Source organism: Zootoca vivipara, chromosome 7 (genome assembly GCF_963506605.1).
Source record: "Zootoca vivipara chromosome 7, rZooViv1.1, whole genome shotgun sequence".
NCBI classification, from domain to species: domain Eukaryota; kingdom Metazoa; phylum Chordata; class Lepidosauria; order Squamata; family Lacertidae; genus Zootoca; species Zootoca vivipara.
This window is the reverse complement of record NC_083282.1, coordinates 56,310,260-56,333,176: the sequence shown is the minus strand read 5'-3', so window position 1 is coordinate 56,333,176 and position 22,917 is coordinate 56,310,260. Positions and strand designations below refer to the sequence as shown.

General features: G+C 44.3%; 1 protein-coding gene across 5 annotated transcripts in view; it reads left to right on the top strand.

Annotated features, from left to right (window-relative positions):
* The window catches only part of SLC45A3 (solute carrier family 45 member 3), an 80,809-nt gene that overhangs the window by 5,597 nt on the left and 52,295 nt on the right, over nucleotides 1–22,917 (top strand). For 2 of the 5 annotated variants that reach the window (XM_060277113.1, XM_060277110.1), the window contains exon 2: nucleotides 9,579–22,799. The exons of 1 other annotated variant lie outside the window; for it this stretch is intronic. The gene's annotated coding sequence lies outside the window, so the exon portion shown is untranslated. Of the gene's footprint in view, nucleotides 1–7,526; nucleotides 22,800–22,917 lie in introns of those variants that run through there. 2 more of the 5 variants (XM_060277112.1, XM_060277111.1) reach the window with 2 other exon arrangements.

Sequence of the window (22,917 nt, the reverse complement as noted above, 5' to 3'; positions counted from 1 at the left end):
AAATGCGTGAGATATCCCAGTGGCTCCTGATGCTGGATGACAAATTGCCAGACCAAGAACAAGGCCAGATGGAAAACCTTGCATTTCTCTTTATGTGTACAGAAGTGACAACTCTGAGGCCATTCATCCCTCTCAGCTTTCTGGAATCTACTGCCCAATTATGGCCACTTGGGACAAGAGAGATCAATGATCTTTTTAAAACAAACAGGGCCTGGTTTGTGAATCTCAAGCCAAATTTACAAATGTCTCTGCAACTTCCTGCTGAGGGCAAGTTTATCCCTCTCTCTGGATATAACATACAGTTAAACTAGGGGTGGGGTGAGGGAGATGGAATTAGACCTAGGATTCTGCAAAGGGTTTCTCAAAGGGTGGGAGGGAGTTAAAAGTGCTTACATGCATTTTTTATTTTTATAGAAGTAAGTTTCTGGCGTCTTGATTTCAAATAATCCTGCTGTCTATCAGGTTGAAAGACAACAACATTTGTGTTTACAGGAGACTCAGTTTCAAGCAATCATTAATTCCTTTTGTCATGCAAGTCTGCTTTACCTCCCCACCCTACCCCCACCCCCCTCTGAACTGATGCCTGGCCTTGGTTGGAGACCTAAGGGCTGCCATGTGCAACTTACATTCCCTCCAACATCCCCAAATATTATGGATGAATGAGAGCATTGTGGGTCACGAGAACTGCTCTTGCCTATTTTTTGTGGGCTAGCCTTAACCGTGTTGCTGTGTCCTTTCTGGATCTGCCATCAAAGACCCCAAAACAGGAGATAGCTTTTGTCTTAGTCCTGTGAGATTAATGTGAACTTCAATTTAAAAAGGAAACTAAGCAGAATCCCATGTGAGATTTTGATCTTACAGAACCAGTTCGTCCATGTATTATATAAGTTCTTGAAAGTAATAGTTCTCAGAAAACCCTTTGCAATATGCAGATGTTCAACCATGGGATTGTACCTGGGCTGGGCAAGTAAAATCAAGCTTCGTAAGGAAGTTATGACAGCTGCCCAACCCTATAATTACCCTAGTAGTCCCTGTGTCATCACTGTTTCTATATATATATATATATATATATATATATATATATATATATATATATATATATATATATATATAATACTTAATTTTACAGAGTTTAGAACTACCAGTCCCAAGGATGGGTTACTTGATATAATTTTTGCATGCCTTAGGTCAAGGAGAGTTCAGTGAGCTCTTTCATGTCTCAGGAGAACATTGAATGCACATTTAAAGCACATTACTCCCCCCCCCACCAATAATTCTGGGAATTGTAGTTTTCCCCTCACAGAGCTATCATTCTCCTTAGCAAACAGTTCCCAGGAGTTTGCTTTAAACGTCTGTTGAATGTGCTTTGAATGTAATCTCTACATGTCATAGTAAAATCTGCACTCCAGGGGGCAGTATTAGAGGATCTTTGTTCGGACCAGTCAATGTCTGTGATGAAGCAGTGCAGTCTTCCATGTTTTGGCGTTCATCAAATAATCAGTTGACCTGGAGAGGGACGGATACGCATAAGACAACAATAATCAGCTTCATCAGTTAGCTAACCTTGCCTTTGCACAGGGAAAGGCAAAACTGCATTAGGCAGTCCCTTCTGGAATGCCCGCTTCGCTTGATTTTTATGTACAAAAGCACATCCTCTCCTCCTCCCCATATAGGATAAAGGTCTGTAAAAAGTAAATCACATGGCAGTATCCCAGAATGCTGTGTGCAGCATCTCCTGTGTTGCCTTTTCAGTTTTTAAGAGAGGATCACAGGTGGGGAGTGCACTTTCCGCCTGCTGGAGGGCAATTCCATCGGCACTTGAAGACCCTCCAAGTGCCCCTATTTTCCAGGGATAGTCCTGAATTTACAGAAGTCGTCTCAGGTATAGCGAAGTTTTTAAATGTTTAATGCCGGCATCCCCAGACTACGGCCCATGGGCCGGATACGGCCCAAAGGACGCAGTTATCCGGCCTGTGGCACCCCCCACCGCCCACTGCCGCCGCCCGCTCTTACTGGCGTGGCGCAGTGCGGCTGCCCACTTCCGGGTCGCAGAGCACCAGAAATGGCTTGCGCGCATGCGCAAGCATCATTTCCGGTGCACTTCCAGGTTTGAGGAGGCCCATGCGCACAAGCTATTTCCAGTGCTCCTGCGACCTGGAAGTGTGCCGGAAATAGCGTGTGCACATGCGTATGGGCGCGCGCTCCCGTGCGCTCCCCTGCCCCTCCAGCTCGCACCGTAAGTTTGGAGACCCTGGTTTAATGTTTTATTATGTTTTTATATATGTTGGAATCCACCCTGAGACAACACAGTCAGATGGGTGGGGTATTATTATTATTATTATTATTATTATTATTATTATTATTATTGAATAGGGTGCCCCTATTTTCTTTGGATAAATGTTGGAGGGGATGTACCTGGTTGGTCACTGTGGCAACAGGATATTGGACTACCTGGGCCTTTGGCCTGATCCAGCAGGGCTATTGTGTTGCTCTTAGAGGAAGCAGCCTTCCTTTTCATGGCACGCCAAGGCAGGCAGAACTTGACAACATTCCCATCAGGGAAAGAGAACCAGTGGTCTTCCAGATGTTGATGCACTGCAGCTGCCATCATTCCTGACCAACGGCTATGGTGGCTAGGACTGATCTAGGATCTGTGCATGTAAACTAGGAACGGGGAAACTGACCCTCCACAAGTTGTTGGGCTCCAGCTCCCATCGCCCCAGGAATCCCTGGCACGTGCTCTGTGAAAGAAAGTGGGATTTTAAAAACACACAGAAGCATTAGTGTTTGGATGGATGTGGCCTTAGTTACACAAGGAATGGAAAGGTTTGCTAGAAAATATTGTAGTGTGTGTGCTCCACTTCTCCCCCCCCACCCCTCACATCACCATCTAAAGTTGCACAGCTTTTTTAAAATAAAAAATAGACACTGGGGAATTCTAGAAAATGTAACGTACAGCCGTTGGGATTCTATTACTTGCATTACAACCAATCTAGCAAATACTCATGGGGAAAATCATATCACCTCTCAGTGCTTTAAATCCCCACAATTGCTTTATGCTTGTCTCTTTTTTAAAAAGCACTTCAAGAGCTGCAACAGGAAAGTGCAGTATAGGGAGCTCAGCATGGTTATGAAATGGTGCAAATCTCAATGCTGGCTCCGTTCTCTCCACCTGACATGCCAAAAGCTACGTCTGACACAGGAGCCCTCTTTATGGTACCACCAGCGGACAATGAGGTTTCTGTTCAAGGTCTGGAATATATTCTTACATAATTGATAGGCTCTGAGCTAAGCAAGAACTGACTAAATGCTTTGGCACACGAGAGTGCCCTGGGGGTAGGTTGTCATATTTGTCTGATAATCCATGCGCGCACGTAATACCTCTCAATGAAGTGCAAGATCCCGAATGCTAAGCCACAGGCCACAACATTGGCTGAAAACCCCTTGGGATTAAGTGTCCGGTGTACAAAGAACAGGCAAAGAAAGAAGTTTGTTATATAAGCCTTGTAATTGGCTGCTTATGGAAGGCCATCAACAACTGCCCCACTGCCCCTTGTTGAGCCTCTCATGGTGGCAAATGGAGCCTGCCCCACATCAGGTGCTCTCTGAGAAACCATGCAGGCATCTACAGTGCTCTGCCCCACTGCATGTTCATCTTACACCATTTTCTCTCCATCACTGTCGCTGCCTCCGCCATAAGCAAAGGAATCAATGATGGACTACATGCAAAATAGGGTAGGGTGGGGACAGAGGGCAGCAGAAGACATTCTGGCGGTAGTGGCACCAGTGGGGCAGGCAGGGCAATGATGCCTTTTCTGCTGCCTGAGGCGGATGGTTCCCTGTGTCTCATCGGTGGGCTAGCTCTGTTGGTGATTCACTATGGAATACCTCTTGTTGTTGTTGACTATGAGGGCCACTCCATTTCTTCTACAGGATTCTTGCCCACAGTAGTAGATATGATAGTCACCCGAACTGAATTCGCCCATTCCCTTCCATTTTAGTTCACTGATGCCCAGGATGTCGATATTTATTCTTGTCATCTCATTTTTGACCACATCCAGCTTACCTCCACTCATGGTTCTTACATTCCAGGTTCCTATGCAATATTTTTCTTTACAGCATCGGACTTTCCTTTCGCTTCCAGGCATATCCGCAACTGAGCGTCCTTTCGGCTTTGGCCCAGCCGCTTCATCAGCTCTGAATCTACTTGTACTTGTCCTCCGCTCTTCCTCAGTAGCATGTTGGACGCCTTCCGACCTGAGGGGCTCATCTTCCAGCGTCATAACTTTTATATGCCTGTTATCTTTGTCCATGGAGTTTTCTTGGCAGGGATACTGGAGTGGCTTGCCAGTTCCTTCTCCAGGTGGATCACGTTTAGTCAAAACTCTCCACTATGACCTGTCCATCTTGGGTGGCCCTGCATGGCATAGCTCATAGCTTCTCTGAGTTATTCAAGCCCCTTCGCCACGACAAGCTAGCTCTGTTGGTGATTCACTATGGAATACCTCTAATCACAAAAAAGCCTTGCACTTCTGTTTCCATTCTCTCTCCACCCACAACCACCCACCTTTTTTTCTTGGGAGAAATTCATCAAACCACACTATGTTTCAAGAAATTACAGAGTTGATTTGGATTGTGGCTAACCTCGTGAGTATATGGCTTCAGAAACCAGTGGTTTGCGCATACAGGTTGTGTGTACACAGCCCTTTTCCCAGTTACCCCGTTTTCCTGAAAATAAGACATACCCATAAAATAAGCTATAGCAGGATTTCTACGCATTTGCACAATATAAGCCATACCCCGAAAATAAGACATAGTGATAAGCGCAGTTCTGGAGGGCGCCAAGGAAGAGGTGAGGCTGGACACGTAATTACAAATAAGACATCCCCTGAAAATAAGCCATAGTGTGTCTTCTTGAGGAAAAATAAACATGGTAGGTGAACATAGATAAGATGAATTGTGGCAAAAATCCAAGTTTGGGCAGCCACAGGGAAGAAACACTTTAGCCCTTTGCAGCTAAAACTTGAGCTCGTTCAACAAACATTTGTCGAGCATGAAGACAGGGAAAACACACTGGGGTACATTGCAGAAAGCAGGACTTGTTTTGATGTTATGGTTCCTATTAAAATGTGTAGGAAAATAGCTGAAGATATTAAAAGAATGAGGTTTGTGTCATTAATTGTTGCATGTGCCCTTTCAGGCACACTGTTTGGCTCTTTTCCCTCTACATTTTTCTAACACAGTAGAATAAGTTTGGATTTGATATCCTGCTTTATCACTACCCTAAGGAGTCTCAAAGCAGCTAACATTCTCCTTTCCCTTCCTCCCCCACAACAAACTCTCTGCGAGGTGAGTGGGGCTGAGAGACTTCAAAGAAGAAGTGTGACTAGCCCAAGGTCACCCAGCAGCTGCATGTGGAGGAGCGGGGACATGAACCCAATTCCCCAGATTACGCGTCTACCACTCTTAACCACTACACCACACTGGCACACAGTAAAGGAAATGTAACAGTACCTTGCAATCTTAACTTTTAGAGCAAGCAAACTTCAGGGAAGGGGCATAGCTCAATGGCAGAGTTATGTGCTTGGCATGCAGAAATTCCCAGGTTCAATTATTGGCATTTCCAGGTTACGGCTAGAAGAGATTCGTGTCTGAAATCATGAAAAGCCACTGCCAGTCCATGCAGGTCAGCAGTGGGGGACCTCTATTCCACAGCTCAAATTAAGCCCAACAGGGAATCCCAATTGGGCCTGTAAGGCTGTTCTTTCCAAACCATGTCCATCTGCTCCACACCTGATGTTCACATGTGATATCAGGTGTGGAGCAGGTAAAGATGCAGCTGCAAAGAAACAGTGGGGAGCCTTAAAGTGTGCTCCGATTTGCTCCTTGGCAAAGCAAGGCTTGCTGTTAAGCACTGATCATCTGGTTGGCGCTCTAAAGCAAGTCATACAGGTATCAGCTGCACTACAGATTTCCCTATCGGCAGCAGAGCATCTGCTTCGCATGCAGAATGTTCCCAACTGGGAGCTCCTTAGTGCAGCTAATCCCTTCTGAAAGTGGGATTTGATGTAAGCACTGATTAGCTGACGGTCGCTTACAGTTCGCTCCACAGGGAAAGACTTTCTTCCTCTGCATAGATTGAAATCAAACATTTCATTTGACACAGTCCTGCCCACCTGTCAAAGTGACCCTCCCACCTGTCATCCCATCCACCTGTCAAAGTGGCCCATGGTAGTTGGGGACGTCAGAATCTGTCTTGCCACACAAATCCAGTTCTCCACTGCTAGTGCGGACAACACCCAAGCTAAATGGACTAGTGGTATAAGACAGCATCCTGTGTCGTCATCCCGCCCCCCCCCCCAAAAAAAAACCCCAGCAAATGTTCTAAAAATTAAGATGGGATGCAATTATTATTTTTTTTTAAAAGAAAAAGCTATATTATGGCCAGCTTCATTTGCAAATAATTCTGCTGGTAATGTGGGCTACATTTGCTCCTTGCTGCTATCTTCTGAAGCAATTCATGACCTCATTTTGATAGACCCTGTTGTGTGACTTGGATGTTCTCCAGATGGAGGGAATCCTCGTGAGGTTTGCAGGTCACAGGCAGATGTTTGTGATTCTTCACCAGTCTCAGTGCTGCCTATTCTCTGATAAGCAGATGATCACTCAAAAGGCTATGATCCCTGATGTGGACAGAGGGTGCTGCGTTTTCAGCCTGACAAGCAATGTCAAACTAAGGCCAGCAGTGTAGGCATGTGTTGCATCATGTACGGTATCTAAGTGTGCCGTATTCATTTCTTGACAAGGCTTATTTTGAATGAAATTTGCTTTCTTTGCCAGAACTCAACCCTGGAACATGTGAATGAATTAACAGAAGATGTGCTGAATTCCTTTACATTACTAGTTTCCCAGGACTGGCTGGATGCAGAGGAGTGGTGGGAGGTACCAGCTGGGGAACCCTCAAGAGAAGAAGACTCGGAGCCAGGGGATTGGTGGTGGCACATGGTCAGAGGGAGAAGAAGGAGCAGACAGGGGGAGTGGGGAGCAGTCTGGGAGGAGGATGTGTCGGAAGCTGAAGAGGTAATGGTTTAGTGTGCAGGGAGATGCTGGGACAGAGAGCAGTTCAGACTCAGAGGCAGAAGCAGAGGCTAAAGGGGAGATCGGTGCTTTAAACGTATGGTGTGTACACAGTCTTGGTTTGACTCTTATTAGTGCAAGTGTTTTAGTCATTTTCCCTTGGTATTATTTGTCTTTTGTGTAGGGACTGCAAGGCTTGTCTGTGATAAGAGGTGATCTGTAGTGGATCCTCCATAAGCTCCATAATGAGCTGCTTTACACCAAGTCAGCCCCATGCCCCATCTTGCCGAATACAGTCGTACCTTGGATCTCAAACGCCTTGGCTTCCAAACAAATCAGCTCCCAAACAATTGAAACCTGGAAGTGAGTGTTCTGGTTTTTGAACGTTCTTTGGGAAGCCGAACGTCCAACAGGGCTTCCGTGGCTTCCGATTGACTGCAGGAGCTTCCTGCAGCCAATCAGAAGCCACACTTTGGTTTCTGAATGTTTTGGAAGTTGAACGGACTTCCGGAACGGATTCCGTTCAACTTCCAAGGTACGACTGTATTGACTATCCTGACTGGCAGCAGTTCTCCAGGATTGCAGACAGGTCAGTTACATCACCTGCTACTTCATCTTTAAAATTAAGAGGCTAGGGGGTTGAATTAGGACCTTCTCCACGCAAAATATGTCTTGCTCAACTACCAAGCTATGATCCTTTCCTAACTAATAATTTTGGGGGTTTGGGGGGTTGAGTGCTGAACTACCACTCTTGCCAAGCAGCCTCCCTCTTGTTTATTCATTGGAGACGTATGTTGATAGTTGGCCAACAGAAGTGTTGCTTCTGAAAGGGGGAAAGAGTCTGTAGTCTCTTCTGTATTCTTAAAAGGTCCCAGGAATACTTTGACATTGACTTGTCATTGTCCAAGGATTTGTGTGCTGGTTTGAGTCAACATGTTGATAACGATCCGTGTAGCTGGGCTGCTTTCTCTTCCGCAGTCACTTCCTGCTCATGCGGTGTAGCTCTTTCTGAATAAACATGCTGGGGAATATTTGCTCTGCATCCAATAAACAGGCCCATGATGTTTACCTGAAGTAAACATTGCGTCTCTGCCTGTGAGCCATCTGTACAAGAATCAAGATGATGGAACAGATGGATCAGAATTAGAAAAATGGATCCAGTCTGCCTTGTTTGACCATTAAAATGTTTGCTCCTCCAAAAAGTGGGGAGTGAGTAGCTTCTGCAAAAAAGTTCCTTGTTTGTTACCTCTCCCTGGCTTTTGGATGAGGTAGCTACGTGACTCTAGGGACAACTAGCAGACTCTGATTTCTAAACAGGAGGTGGCCCAGGACACTATTTCAGTGATTCCTTTCTCAGCCAGTGAACTAATGCTTGGATTCTGGAAGGCTGCAACAGATCTTTTAGAAACAAATCTTATGCATGCCCAGTTAGTGAACCAATAGCTTCCCTATCAGTCCTAAACAAAGTTGACATCTTCCAGTGTTTTGACTCTCTTTGGATCTGTGCTCTTGAAGTAAAATCTTGTAGAAGGTTTTCTCATAGATGAAGCCTTACTGATACCATTATATAAATCTGTGGTGTGACTGCATTTGGAATACTGTGTACAGTTCTGATTACCTCAAAAAGAATACTGTAGAACTGGGAATTATCTAGGGGGTGGAGCAATTCCTTGTTAGGAAAGGTTGCAGAGTTTGAGACTTCAGTTTAGAGAAAAGGCAAGTAAGATGAAGTATAAAAGTATTTAAAATTATGCATGGCAGGGAGAAAGTGGAAAGAGCAAAGTTTTTTTTTGCCCCACCCCACTGCTCATAACACTAGAAATGAATGTTGGAAAATTTAGGACAGATAACAGGGGGGGAAAACATTCTTCACACAGAACATAGTTAAACTATGGAACTCTCTCTCCCACAGGAGGCAACAACGGCCACCAATCTACTAGCCATAGTTGGAGGCTGCAACGCTTCTGAACAGTTGCTGGAAACCACAGGAGGAAAGAGGGCTCTTGTGCTTGGGTCTTGCTTGTGGGATGGCCACTGTGAGAACAGGATGCTGGAGCAGATGGGCCATTGGCCTGATTCGGCAGGCTCTTCTTCTACATTTGCAATCTCCAGCAACATCTGGAGAGCACAGGTTGCCCACCCCAGTGTGAGCCATAACCTGTTCCTCCCACTCCTGCCTGGACATGTCACATAGCTTGCCATCTGTGGCATGGAAGTTGCAGTTGGCCACCCATGTGTCAGCATGTTAGACTGTGAGGCAAGTTTCTTTTGAGTGCAGGAACAGCTGGCAGAGCTGACTGGGTGGGTGGGTCTCTCCATTTATCAATGTCACCCTCTGGGGTGGTCCTCTGAGTAGCTGTTCTTCCTGCTGCACACAGACTCTCTTTCAGATGTTCACTTCAAAGAGGTCCCAACAAGATGCATGGTACCCAATAAACCACAAGCTCTGCAGCATGTTTTCCCTTTCGGTGACTCTTGTTTTTGTCTCCTGCTGTGTGCAGCTGCTATGCGAGAAGCCTTTAAGGAAGGGCAGAGCCGTGCAGCGGTATGAACTCTGTCCCATCGGATTGGCCCAAGACCCAGGCTGGTGCAAAGCAGCTAGAAGTCACTTTGACCTAGTCTCTATAGTCCCATAGAGGCTCACAGAAGAATTCAAGGAAGCCGGCTGGTAGGCATGGAGCTGTACATTTCAAAGGGGAGAGGTGGGTGTTTGCAATATTGCCTCTCCTTATACTGGAGATCGTGAGCAGCTTTTTCCTGACATGCAGTCAGACATTGAAGAGGATGGGCATTTTCTCCTCTTGCAGGATGGGAAATGAAGTGGTTTAAACACTGCCAAGCATGCATATTCCTGCATTGCAGTGGATTTGACTAAATGATCCTCAGGGTCCCTTCCAACTCTATGATTCTATGATTTGGAAAACGTCTATGGGAAACAGACTACTGGAGTAGATTAGATCTTTGGCTTGTCCAACAGGGTCCTGACAAAATATTCATTCCTCATCCTAAATATCTGGGAGAAGGGTCTCTCTCTCTCTCTCTCTCTCTCTCTCTCTCTCTCTCTCTCTCTCTCTCTCTCTCTCTCTCTCCAGCATCATTCCTTCTGGAATGCACAAATGCCACATTCTCTTACAATTTTTAATCAAGTACAGAGATCAGAAGCTGGTTTAAAGAGTAAACATTATGTCTGCAAAGAGATGGCGCTCTGCTGCTAGATTACTTCTGAGTATTCCTCAAAACTAACAAAAGGAAAATTCAGAGAAAAATAATGGGATCAAACAGCAGGCCAAGATGAGTCAAGAAGATAAAGTCCTTCAGCCAAAGAACGTTCTAGTTTCATGCTGGGAGACTTTCCAGTATCAATAAAAATATATTTTCACTGGAGAGCAGCAGCACACCCAACTGAGAAGAGACATCAGTAGACCACAGGGACTGCCAGATTGCGCTTATAGTTTTAAGGGCACTTCTAACACTATGGTTTCTACTTGGGTACCAACAACCCGGGTGTTAGCCCCATTAGGTAAAAAGGACATGAGTGTGTGCAAAGCACCACTTGTCTCATTAAAACAAGCAGCTATTGTTTAATCTTTTCCTCATCACATCTTTCATCTCTTTTAAAATAAAGGTGATTTAAAATATAAAAATGAATTTAAAAATATAATAAAAAAGAAATGAAATGAAATAAAGGTGATTTATACAAATATTAAGCGTGGTATTCAACTAACTTCTTGTGCTAGCACAAGGATTGAAATTTAATGCAAGGGGATTTCTCCCCCCCCCCTGTCCTTTCTTCTCATGTGCCTTATATTATCCCCAAATCTGCTCCAGAGGGTTTGGGGAACCTGTCAGCAGATCTGCACTGGCGGCTGATTTGTTACTTTGTCAAGTTCATGGTGATAACATTAGCATTTAAAGCCCTCAAAAGTTTGGGACCAGTTTATGTGAAAGGTAACCTTAACTTGTATGTGTCCACTCAGCTCTGTGAAAATGACATGGTTGCAAGCATGTAAAGTTCATCCTGCACTTGGGGATAAGTTGATCCTGTGTGGCAGGCATCCACTCTTTTAATATTAGGCAGGTGCCATTGCTTTATCATTGGGCAGGCTAATAAAGAATCAATCTGCAATGAGGTTTTGTTTTGTTTTTTAAATTTTCAGGATGAAACCAGTTTCTCAAGAGCTGCTTTTCAGGGGCAAAAAATATGCAGTAGATCGAAACTGGGTGTGGACTACTGTACATAGAAAAAGCAGGGAGATCGTCTCCATTGATTCCGTAATAAGATGTGCGTACACAGCCTTTAGTGTGCAATTTGAAAAATGCTGTTTCGAGTGAACTCGGCAAATGTGATCGAATCATCATTAAAGCAGATCTGGCAAGAATGTTATCTCCTTCAGTGCTGAAAATATATCATCCATAAATCAAAGCATATGATAGCAATCTCACCAAGCACAGCAGGACATTAGGTTGTGTTGTAACGGTCAGATCTGATCAGATGTGTGTTTTTTAATTGGTTTTGAATGTTACAAAAAGTCTCTCTCTTACACTGCAAAACTCAAAAATGTTCCATGCAGCTTATTTGCACAAGGCACCAGAGAAACCACAGATTAACAGCTGGAAGAAAGCACAGCTAGGTCTCAACCCTCTTTGCAGCTCTGATGGGATCTGTGTCAGCTTGGCAGCCTTATATGCAACCACCTCAAATTTTTCAGCCATAGACCCTGGGAGCTGCAGCCTACTGTCTTGTGTGGGGTTGGGATAGCACACATTTTCCCCATCTGGGGCATTCACACCACAGCCCATAATCCTGTCATAATTCTGACACCAGAGGTTTTATCAACTGTTACTGATTGACTATTAATGATTTTTTCCCCTCCCTCTCTTGACACCCATGCAAAACAAAAGACCCAGGGTAGTGTCTCTTGTTATGGGATATTATGCCGCTCTTTCAGCAAACCTGCATGGCCTTCTCAAGGCATAGCTGCATGTCTCTTATATTGGTGATTAGATATGCTCAGGCAAGACCTCTGATCTTGTAAATGATGAGATTTGAATCTAGCAGCTCAAGTTCTACAAGGTGTATCAAGGCTCAAGAGCTGAGTTCGTCAGACAGAATCAAGGCACCAACATTTGCATTTTTAAAAATAGATTGGATAAGCCTCTGCCAGGGGTGGTTTTGGGTCTAATTAACCCTCAGTGCAGACACAGAGACTAGAAAACCTTTAAAGCTTAAACAATTCTCGCATTAAAACCCAGCCTTTTCACCTGTCTGTCCCTCTATGAACAGAGCAAAGATTAGATCTGTTTGGGTATGGCATACATATTTCACCCATTGCAACACTGCTGGCAGGGAATGATTTGTGCATGATGCAAGGCATGTGATTGCTCTGTTAAAATAAAAAAAAGGCAGGCAGGAGGCAGAGGTTAAGAATGCAGTTGGGGGGAGTGCAGTGCTGAAAAGCTAAAGACCTGATCTCCCATGAGGCAAAGGTAAATCCCACAAGCAGCTTTTCATTCTTCTGCAACTCTGTGTAGAGGTGCTAGGCATCTTTCCAGAATCAATAACATGTTAGCCAGGGGAGCAGCTTTTCTTGAGTGCCTGATAAAGGTCTGGGACTTACGCAACAATCCCATCTCTATTCAAAAGCAAACGTCTGCCACTTCCGTGTTTGAGTTGCAGGATTCTTTTTCCTGAACAGAAATGGCTTTTCAGAGTCCTTTGACTGACCTTTTAATATTTCCTCCACAGCTTCTGAGGACCATGTATTCTAGTGCTCTTGGGTCATGGTGATGACTGTGGCTCCTTCCATCCTCACTGAGTTCTGCTGGAGCACTTTTCATGGCCAGAGACATATGGGAGGTCAGCTCAGCTCTGGTCTATCCATGTTTGTCCTTCAATGAAATGGTTGTTTGGTGTTTTGTGAAAGTTTGTAGTAGGCCCTTGGAAATCTAAAGAGAAAGCAGCCTTTCCCAGTGGTGCCCAACCAGCCCTAGGTGTGTTTAGGAATGCAGCTCCAACTTGATTATGTGGGGCTTACCATGTCTGAGCAGACAGCAAGCAGTGGACCTGTTTCCATATTAGAGAGCCTTTCTGACCTCTGTCCTATGATCCAAGTTCAGCAGTTGCTATTCTGAGCTGAAAACCTTTATCTACATCATGATAAATAAGGGTGAGAAATGCTTTAGTAACAATTTCTATTGCATGTAGTCTATTGCAACAAAAACAAGAGGGACAAAAGCATGGTAGCAACTTAATATTCTGTAAGCTTTCTGAATATGATGAAGCAGACTTTAGTCAATGAAAGCATTTAGCATAATAACAACAGTGTCACAAAACTGTTGTTTTGGGGATGTGGTGTTTCCTTCCCCATTGAATTTAATTGACCCATGTTACTCCATGACACAAGGATCTTTGGTTTTACTGCAAGGTGTTCTGCCCAAGGTGTAGGTCACTTTTTGAACATGTGCAAAACCCTCACACCATTGGTATTAATTAATTAAATTTATACTATATACCACCTTTCTCTTCCAAGGATCTCAGGGTGGTATACATGGTTCTTATTCCTCCCCATTTCATCCTCACAACAACCCTGTGAGGTAGGTTAGGCTAAGAGGTGGTGACTAGGCTTTGCACCCACCCTGTATGATTCGGAGTGGCCCCTCCCTTTGATTCCCACTTCAGCTGTCATGTAAGGATGATTTGACACACACCCGCTTCCAAATCTTCACTCACCCCTTCTTCCCTGGCTGGGGGTGGGTGGGCACCATTTTGTGGTTCGCCTCAGGTGCCAAAATGTATTGGTCCAGCTCTGCCTACATGTATGTATCAATGTGAGCACTGTTTATAATGGAAAAGCAGAGATTCACTCTGCCACAGAGTTTAGGTTTTAAGAACTACCAGTCCTTTTCATCTTGCTCTGCTCAGTTCTTCAGTTTGACTCATCTGCTTAGAGTGGCCCCTCCATCTCCTACCTACTCCCCTGTCTCAAAATCTGCCACCTCATTTGCGCCAATTGATTGCGTTATGGGTGTTTCCAGTCCAGATGACCTGTTTATTGAGCTTTCATCCTGATTTGTTTGCAGGGAGACTACCGTAGGTGATGTTGCCTTAAGCAAGCGTTAAATTGCATAGATGAGCGTTTGTTAGGCAAGCCCTCTCAATCAACTAACACTGCAAACCTGCATTGTTCAGCACGTGACTTGAATTCCACCCCAAAATAGTGAGAGTCTGGAAGCATCCCAAATTATCTCTAGCAGATTTTGGGGGTGGGGAGCATTGTGCTCTTATAGCATGTTGCTCAACAGTCCTATTATTACTACACGGTAAGGCTGCTGTTTTAAAGGCATTTACTGAGGGGGGAGTGTGTGCTAGCCCCGTTGAACAGAACAGAGCTTACTTCGAAGTAAAACTAGATTGGGATCGTATTGTGAGAAAGATAAAAGAGGAGATCTTTGACGGGGCCAACTCTGGTCTATTAAGCATGAGTTGCAAAGGAAGTAGAATGCCCCCGCATTATTAATGAATAGCTTGAAATCGGAGCCGTCAGCCGTCTCCCTCTGGGCAACGCCGAATCTGAACCGTAATCCAATTAACAAAGTCTAGCCGGCAGAGACCTTCTTTGTTCTTTGAGCAATCAGGTGAGAAACCTCAGCCCGCATTTACTTCCCCCCTTCCTCTGAATCTTTTTCGCCAGCTAGAGCTGATCCGATAAGATCCAATGATTCCAATCACCTTTAATTAGTCCTTTTGTTAACCAATGGTTGTTTTTTTTTTAAAAAATGATTAAATAATAATAATCAAACCGAAGAAGACCCATAGGGATGTCTTTACGCTACAAATGTAAAGAATTTTTCCGGAGTGAACTCCCTTGCCGAGTGGGAGTCAAATTCTCTTGGAAGAAGAATAAGCGGATACTTGTTAACATGCTGAAGGTGAGAGACAATGAGGCCAGAGTCCTGAGATTGGAAGCAGTTGCAAGAAGCCCACACTCGGCTGACCCAGAAAGGGAAAAGTTCCGCCTGAGATCAGTTCAATATGGCGGCCAATCCCTGCAGAGCCAGGCTGGAAACAACTCCGCGTACAAATGGCTCCGCCATCAAAAGGCCATGAATAAAGACACGGTGTAATGGAACACCATAATTTGCGCGCACAAAGAGAAAGTCATAGGGGTGTTCCTTTTTTTTTGTTTCTCCCTAAACATCCAAGACGAGGCACTTTTCAGCCTGGCAGTGATCCAGCAGCAGTTAATTTGCCTCCCAGGGAAAGCCCAGCTCTAGCCTTTCCCTTGACAATAAGTGCCAACAGTTGCATTTCTGTGGTTCCCTGGAGGTCTCCCCAGTTCTGCTTGGCTTGGTGCCAGTCTAGAGTTTAAAGGGCACAAGGCCTGCTGATGACTGCAATGAGATTTGCATCCTTCTGTGTCAGAAACTTCACATAGGAACTAGTAAAGTCATCACGGGTTCTTCTATTTTTCCATAATTCTCTGGACGTGGCCTAATAACTGCAGGAGAGGCATTTACATGCTGTATCTTTAAAGCACATTTGAAGCACTTTATTTCCCTCAAAGAATTCTGGGCCCTGTAGCTTCCTCCTCGCAGAGTTACAATTCCCAGCAACCCTGAACAAGCTACAGCGTCCATAATTCTTTGAGGGGCAAATGTGCTTTGAATGTGCTTTCGAGGTAAAGTATGTACAGTATGTAACTCAGCGCTTTTAGGCTTCTTTCACTGAATAAATATGTACTGCAAAAAGCTCTCAATTCTCAAGGTAGTTGGCTTTTCTGAAAATATAGGGTAGTATTCAACTAAGTTTCAATCAGAGTAGACTCATTGAAATTAATAAAAACAACTAAGTTAGGACCATTAATTACAGTGGGTCTACTCCGAGTAGAACTTAGGTGACTGTCACCCATAGGGAGGAATTCAAATTAGCACAAAGGGGATTGCTCAGTCTTCACAAGCATTTTTGTTTGCCTGGTGAAACAATCTCCCCTCTGCTTCCCCTGCATGTTGTTCTGGGGTTTCTCATCTGGGTGCAGTCCCTGCTCCCTAATGGTGTCCCAGAAAGGAAAACACCAAAAGGGCTATCCTTAGCATTTGGGTAGTGTAACACTTTGAAGGGCTCGAAACCCTTCACAAACATTTTAAGCAATCTTCACAACAATCTTGTAAGTTATCCTGCATAGTTCAGTTCATGGTTCAAGTGAGATTTTGAAACGGTGACTTTCCAACTCTTACTGTTGTTGTTGGCCTCCCTCTGCCTGTTTCAGTAGAGAATGGAAGACTGAGCCTTTGGGGGTGAAGGGAAACTGTTGGAACTTGGAAGGTTACAGGAGGGCATCAGCCTTTGCACCCCTCAACCCTTTCTTGTGTAGTCTCCTCTGCCCTGCATTGTGTTTCAGGAAGAAGAACACAAGATAAAGGGATTTAAAAAGCAAATACAACTACTCCAAAATAAGTCATTGGGAGTCTACTTCAAATTTATCGTTTTATCTCTCCCCCCCCCCCGGTACTGTTATTTGCAGCTCTTCTGAGAACCAAATTTGTGGGTTACATGGTGTCGTCAATAAAGCAGTACATAGAAAATAGGTGAGTGTAAGGTTTCTCCTGACTTTTATTCTCCCATGCCTTTGGAAAATCTGGAAAAACTAGTCAGTGAGCCATTTAAACAAATGCCACATTGATGGCATGCAAATTTGTGCAGAAAGCGCACATAAAGTCCCCATATCTGGAGATTTGGGATCTGGCAGTCCTTTTCCAGAGGGTGATGTAACTTGCCTTCATTCTCCGAGATTCTTGTGATTCACAGCAATAATGATAGGTTGGAGCATATAAGTGGTTGCCATGTGGCTAGTGTAATAGAGGCCTAACTGTTTTTAAAGTGTGGCTTATTTCCCCCCCTCTTGGCTGTTTTTCTAGCTCTGCCCCAGTCTAGTATGTGCATTTTCAATGAATTATGTGCAAATTAGTTGTTGTCTTGTGGGCTTTTCCCTCTTGCCCTCAGGTACCTTATGGGTATGTGCCAATTTTAGAGTCACTGCAGTACAGAAGTTAAGAGTTTTGTGGGCCTTCCAGACTGGCTTTTAAAAAAACAACATTTTTGGTGTGAGAGTTGGTGTATTCTACGGACACGGAGCAATGGATTCAAGCTACAAGAAAGAAGATTCCACCTAAACATTAGGAAGAACTTCCTGACAGTAAGAGCTGTTCGACAGTGGAATTTGCTGCCAAGGAGTGTGGTGGAGTCTCCTTCTTTGGAGGTCTTTAAGCAGAGGCTTGACAGCCATCTGTCAGGAATGCTTTGATGGTGTTTCCTGCTTGGCAGGCGGTTGGACTCGATGGCCCTTGTGGTCTCTTCCAACTCTATGATTCTATTATTTACTCAAGAAGAAATAGAATGCTCAACGGGAGGTACAAATCCTTAAAAACAGCCCCCCAAGCTGAATTGTCTTTCGATGAAGGAGATGATAGACTGCAACCCCACCCTCCCTAGCTCTCCAGATATTGTTGGACTACAACCCCCACCATCTCTGACCACTGGCCATGCTGGCTCCTGCCTTGTATATATGTGCACACCTTATCTGACCACCTGTAGCATGTGCAGAGAATATGCATATTGTACAGTAGCCACAACCAAGCACACCCTAAGTGCCCACACAGCAAAGGCATCTTGCATGATGTGATCCTTGTTCCACCCAAACCACTTCCATTCCTTCAGAGGACAAGTGGTATTGCCGCCCTGCGCTGCTTATAGGGGTCCCCATCTCCAAGGAAGGTGCCGTTGTTTTCGGCACGATGGATTTCAACATAAAATAATTGTTTACATGAATTTGACTCCAAGTTCCTTCATCTGGGCTTGCTGTTGTCCTGCAGATGTATAAGAATGGAGCGGCCACCCTCACTAGCTCCAAGTGCCTTTCTGGCTCCCATTCCTCTCAACTGACACTGAGGCAGAAGTTATTTCAGGAAACAGTTTTTTCCCTCACTGTCAGGGTGTGGCTTGCTGTTCCCACTCTAGTCTTTTCTCTCCCACCACCTTCGTTTTTCCTCTCTCCATTCGCAGATCGGTTTGCATTGAAAGACAGCTCAGGGGAAAAAACCCAGCTTTAAAAAAATGACTGGCTACTCTCTAGTTCTGCTGGGAGATTCCCACTGCTGCAAAGCATATGTTTAATTTTTAATCTTTTGTATACTGCTTTGAATTGAGACTGATGGGGGGCAGTATAAAAAGTCTTACTTTTACTACTAGGTAAAGGTAAAGGGACCCCTGACCATTAGGTCCAGTCGTGATTGACTCTGTGGTTGCGCGCTCATCTCGCATTATTGGCCGAGGGAGCCGACGTATAGCTTCCAGGTCATGTGGCCAGCATGACAAAGCCGCTTCTGGCAAACCAGAGCAGCACATGGAAACGCCGTTTACCTTCCCGCTATAGCGGTTCCTATTTATCTACTTGCATTTTGATGTGCTTTCGAACTGCTAGGTTGGCAGGAGCTGGGACCAAGCAACGGGAGCTCACCCCGTCATAGGGATTCGAACCGCCAACCTTCTGATCAGCAAGCCCTAGGCTCAGTGGTTTAACCCACAGCGCCACCTGGGTCCCTACTCTTACTACTAATATTTTTTATTTTTTTGTTTCTATTATTATTATTAGCTGCAAGTTGTTCTGAGTTGCCCTGCTTCTGCAGCTGGCCCTACCATTAGGCAGAATGAGACGACTGCCTCAGGCGGCATATGCTGGGAGGTGGTGGTGCCTCTCAGCTCCCTGTTTCGAGCACCCTGACCATACCATTCTGTTGGGGAAGAGAGCTGTGTGTCATGCCCTCCACCTTTATAACTACCCTGCTGATCTCCCTCAGGGTTTGCCCTATAGAACTGAAGTAGGATTCAGCAGCCAGTTCAGTTGACTTTGTGTGGCATGGGTGTGCGTGTGCCATTTTGTTCTTTGCCTCAGGCAGTGAAGTGTCTTGAGCCGGCCTTCTGTACATGTCAGTACATCAAATGCTGGATCAATGAGTGTGTCAGTCCTTTGACTTACTCCTTCCTTCTTACAGCAAGTAGACTTTAGTTAAGTTTGTGTAATTGTCAATGCCCATCACTGCCACACCCCAATCCCCAGAGAAATTATATATATTTATTTCCTGTTTCAAAATATATTTGATGTTTCAAATTAATTTCTAATTTCTCTGGGGATGGGTGTGTGGCCTTGTTGGGCACTGACAAGTAGGCACCCACGGAGGGAGAGCTTTTTTCTTCTGCTCGACTTGAAACCAAACCAAAAACTTGCAGGTTCGTTTTTTTCTCCCAGAACTTGCTCCAAAGGTACACATGTGTTTTGAGGGCAGAAAAGGTACTTTGAAACATCACATTGGTCTTCACTCAATTTACGAAGGATCTTCATTGGGGGTGAGGAACCTGTGGTCTTCTAGGCATTGCTGGACTACAACTCCCTTCATCCCTGACTGTTGCCCATGCTGGCTGGGGCTGATGGGATTTGGAGTCTTCACAACATCTGAAGGGCCACAGGTCCTGTCCCATCCCTGATCTAGATCCTAGTGGGCTAAACTTCAGGAGAAGGGTCAGTGGGCCTTGAGTTTTGTTTTCTGGAAAAAAACCCTGCTATTTCCGATCACCATTGCTTCTTGGGTCTCATTGCTGGCACACTGACACACCACTCTGTCTTTGATGTTTGGGGCTGCAGTTCTGTGCACATTTACCTGGGAGCAAGTCCCACTGAATACTGTGGGACTTACTCCCGAGTAAACATACACAAACTGGCACTGTGTGTGAAGGATGGCTCCTAGATTTAGCAGTGGAAATAAGGCTTGCCTTTTGGGTTCTCAGTACTTTAAGAAGGCGCTTGAAAGTTCTCTAGTTAGTAAATCTGGGAAGAAGTGGGTTAAACTAGCATAATGACAGTGCTTCAGTCTTGGTTATAACCTTTAGTAGTGAAGCACTGATGTCTAAAAATAGACTTCCAAACACGTATTTAGGCTCCTGAATCAGTCCCCTAATTTTTCATAGCACCCAACAATCTTCACTGACTTGATTAGTAGCCTGTAGATTTTTCTACTTTTGGAGGAGATGGGAGTTCAGTATTAGTCCTCCCTTGATTTTTGGGTATTCTTGTCTCCTGATTACTCATTTTATGGATGGGATGTTTGAACTGAGACTACCCGTATATTCTGGTGCATAAGACAACTGGGCATATAAGACGACCCCCAACTTTTCCAGTTAAAATATAGAGTTTGGGATATACTCGCCATATAAGAAATACGACCCGGCGTATAAGACGACCCCCGACTTTTGAGAAGATTTTCCTGGGTCAAAAAGTAGTCTTATACGCAGGAATATACAGTACATTTTTTGGAGAGGAAGGGAAGTTAAGTCCAAGAGACACATGCATTGACAGTGTCAAGGAACCGGCTGTCTAAGTTCTGGGGGCATTTACAAATATCTTATTCTAATCTTTTAAGATGTTACAACGCACAGCAGTTCTGAACCACTGTCATTAATTTGCTTTCCAATATTTACTAGAAACCAGCTGGGGATCCAGAGTAAATGCAAGCCAGAATACAGTATCGTGTTCTCTGGGTGGTAGCTGACTTAAGTCTTGATTGATTTATTGATTTCATAAGATTTATACACCGCTTGATTGTTAATGACCTCAAAGCGATTTACAAAAAGATAATAAAATCAAGAATAATTCACACCCATACTTTAGAACATACAAAATATAAAATACTAAAACAGATTAAAATTACCCCAACCTTCCAAGCATCTGGGAAGGCTTTCCTAAAGAAGAATGTTTTCAGCAGGCGCCAAAAAGAATTCAGTGAAGGTTCCTGCTTGATCGCAATAGGCAGATGCTACCACACTAAATGATCTGAGTTCTTACAAATGTGTAGTACTGCCAGTTCTGCCAATCAAAACGGTTGAGTGGACACATGAGGAATAAGGCCCTCTTCTAGGCCCCCTTGTTAAGGGCTTTATGTACTAATACTGGCAGTAACAGTTAGTTGTGAATAACACAAGGCATTGGAAATTTGTGATCAGATTTCCATCTCTGTACATTTCTGGTAATAAAAAAACCCTCCCTATCTGTATGTGTCTGTATCTGAAATCTGTTTATCACAAACAAAGGGACCACATTATGGCAGTTTGGTGACTGCAGCTTGCTGGGGCATGTCATTGTTAGATAATAGGGTAAATATGTGAAGACATCTAATCAGATGAGGCCACTGATGTGACCGTTACACTTCCTCTTCCTTGACTTCTTAGGCAGTTACAACTGTATTGTTTCTGACCACTGAAACAGCATTTTCCATAAACGTATACACGATAAGCACAGCATTTCTGCTGTATTATGCTTAGAATATGAAAGTCAGTAAACACAAAACTCCAAATGGAGACTTAAATGTCGGATCATAGAATTGTACGGTTTAAAGGGACCTCAAGGGCCATCTAGTCCAACCCCTTGCAATGCAGGAACCACAGCTAATAATTATCCATGCAATGGAAAAACACTCTGTGCTGGTTGAGCTTGGATGTCAGTGGCTATGAATGATCCAGTGCAATGATCCAAGCTTGCATAAGGTTGATTTCAGTGTGACTTGTGCGCATGCACCATAGCACTGGGCTGTGGCCATTAGGCTTGAAGCAAGTGGTTAAAATGTATGTCAGGCCATTAACAATATGGAATATGAGACCTTCGCTGTTGTCATGTGGAAACTCCTAACAGCAGCACTCAGGGTTCCCAGCCAACCATGTCCCTCCTTCAGGATATTCCATTCTGTTCCCCCAGCCCCTTTCCCAACATTCCATGAGTACTAGGCATGCTCAGTTATCACTGAGCTGGTTTCTTGGAGAGGGCACTTAGGTTGGTTTTTTTGCTAATACCTCGCCCATGTTTCTCAGTGGCTCTATTTTTTGGGAGCAGCATTCCTATGGACACTCACCACCTCAGTTTGTTATTAGAATGGTGGGTATTTTTCAGTAGATGGGTGATGGGTATTTTTCAGTAGAGTATAGCTGGGGAAATCTAATGTATGGCCTGTAGACTGTCTTTAGAATCTTATTTTAACTGGTTTAGTACTAACAAATGAAAAGGAAGACAGTTGCTCAATAGCAGCAGCCCTTAAAGTCCTACAGCTTAAGTTTCTACTCATTCTTATTTCCATTCTGTCGCTAACTCTTTCACCCTTGTGAGAATGTGTTCATGTTAGTAATTCCCTGCAGGTGGGCACTTTTAGACTTGGCTCACTGAAAAAAAAGCAAACTCCATCTGGAACACAAAGTGCAGGAAAAGCAACTAACGTCAACATTTATCTAACTACTTTTCTCTCACACAAAATAAATGATGCTTCCTGGTTAGAAATCTCTCCACACCAGTTTTGAACTCCTGTTATTTTTACACATATGAATAGAATTGTGGTTTTTTTGTTTTTTTACAATTGCACAATGAGCAGGAGCTGGGAAGCACTTGGAGCTTCTAAAGGAAACAGTGCTGGCTTTTTGCACCCTTCAGTTGCCTCCAAGAGCCATGCCAATGGATTTGTTCCCATTGGTTCAAGTGACTCTGAGTGCAGGTGTTCCACATGCTTTTTCCCATGCAGTGTGGGGTTCCAGTCTGCAAGCAATTTGGACGGAACAGCTGTCCGGCATGGAAAACAAGGCGACTGTTGTGCAATCAATCCAAAATTAAATTTAAAGTGCAAGGGATGAGATGGTAAGTGAAGAAGAGGAGGCAATGATGATATCTGGCATTTGCAATATTTTAACTGTCCTCCATTTAGTGGGTACTACATTTGGCTAAAGTCCTGGCCCAGTCACAAGCGAGAGTAAAT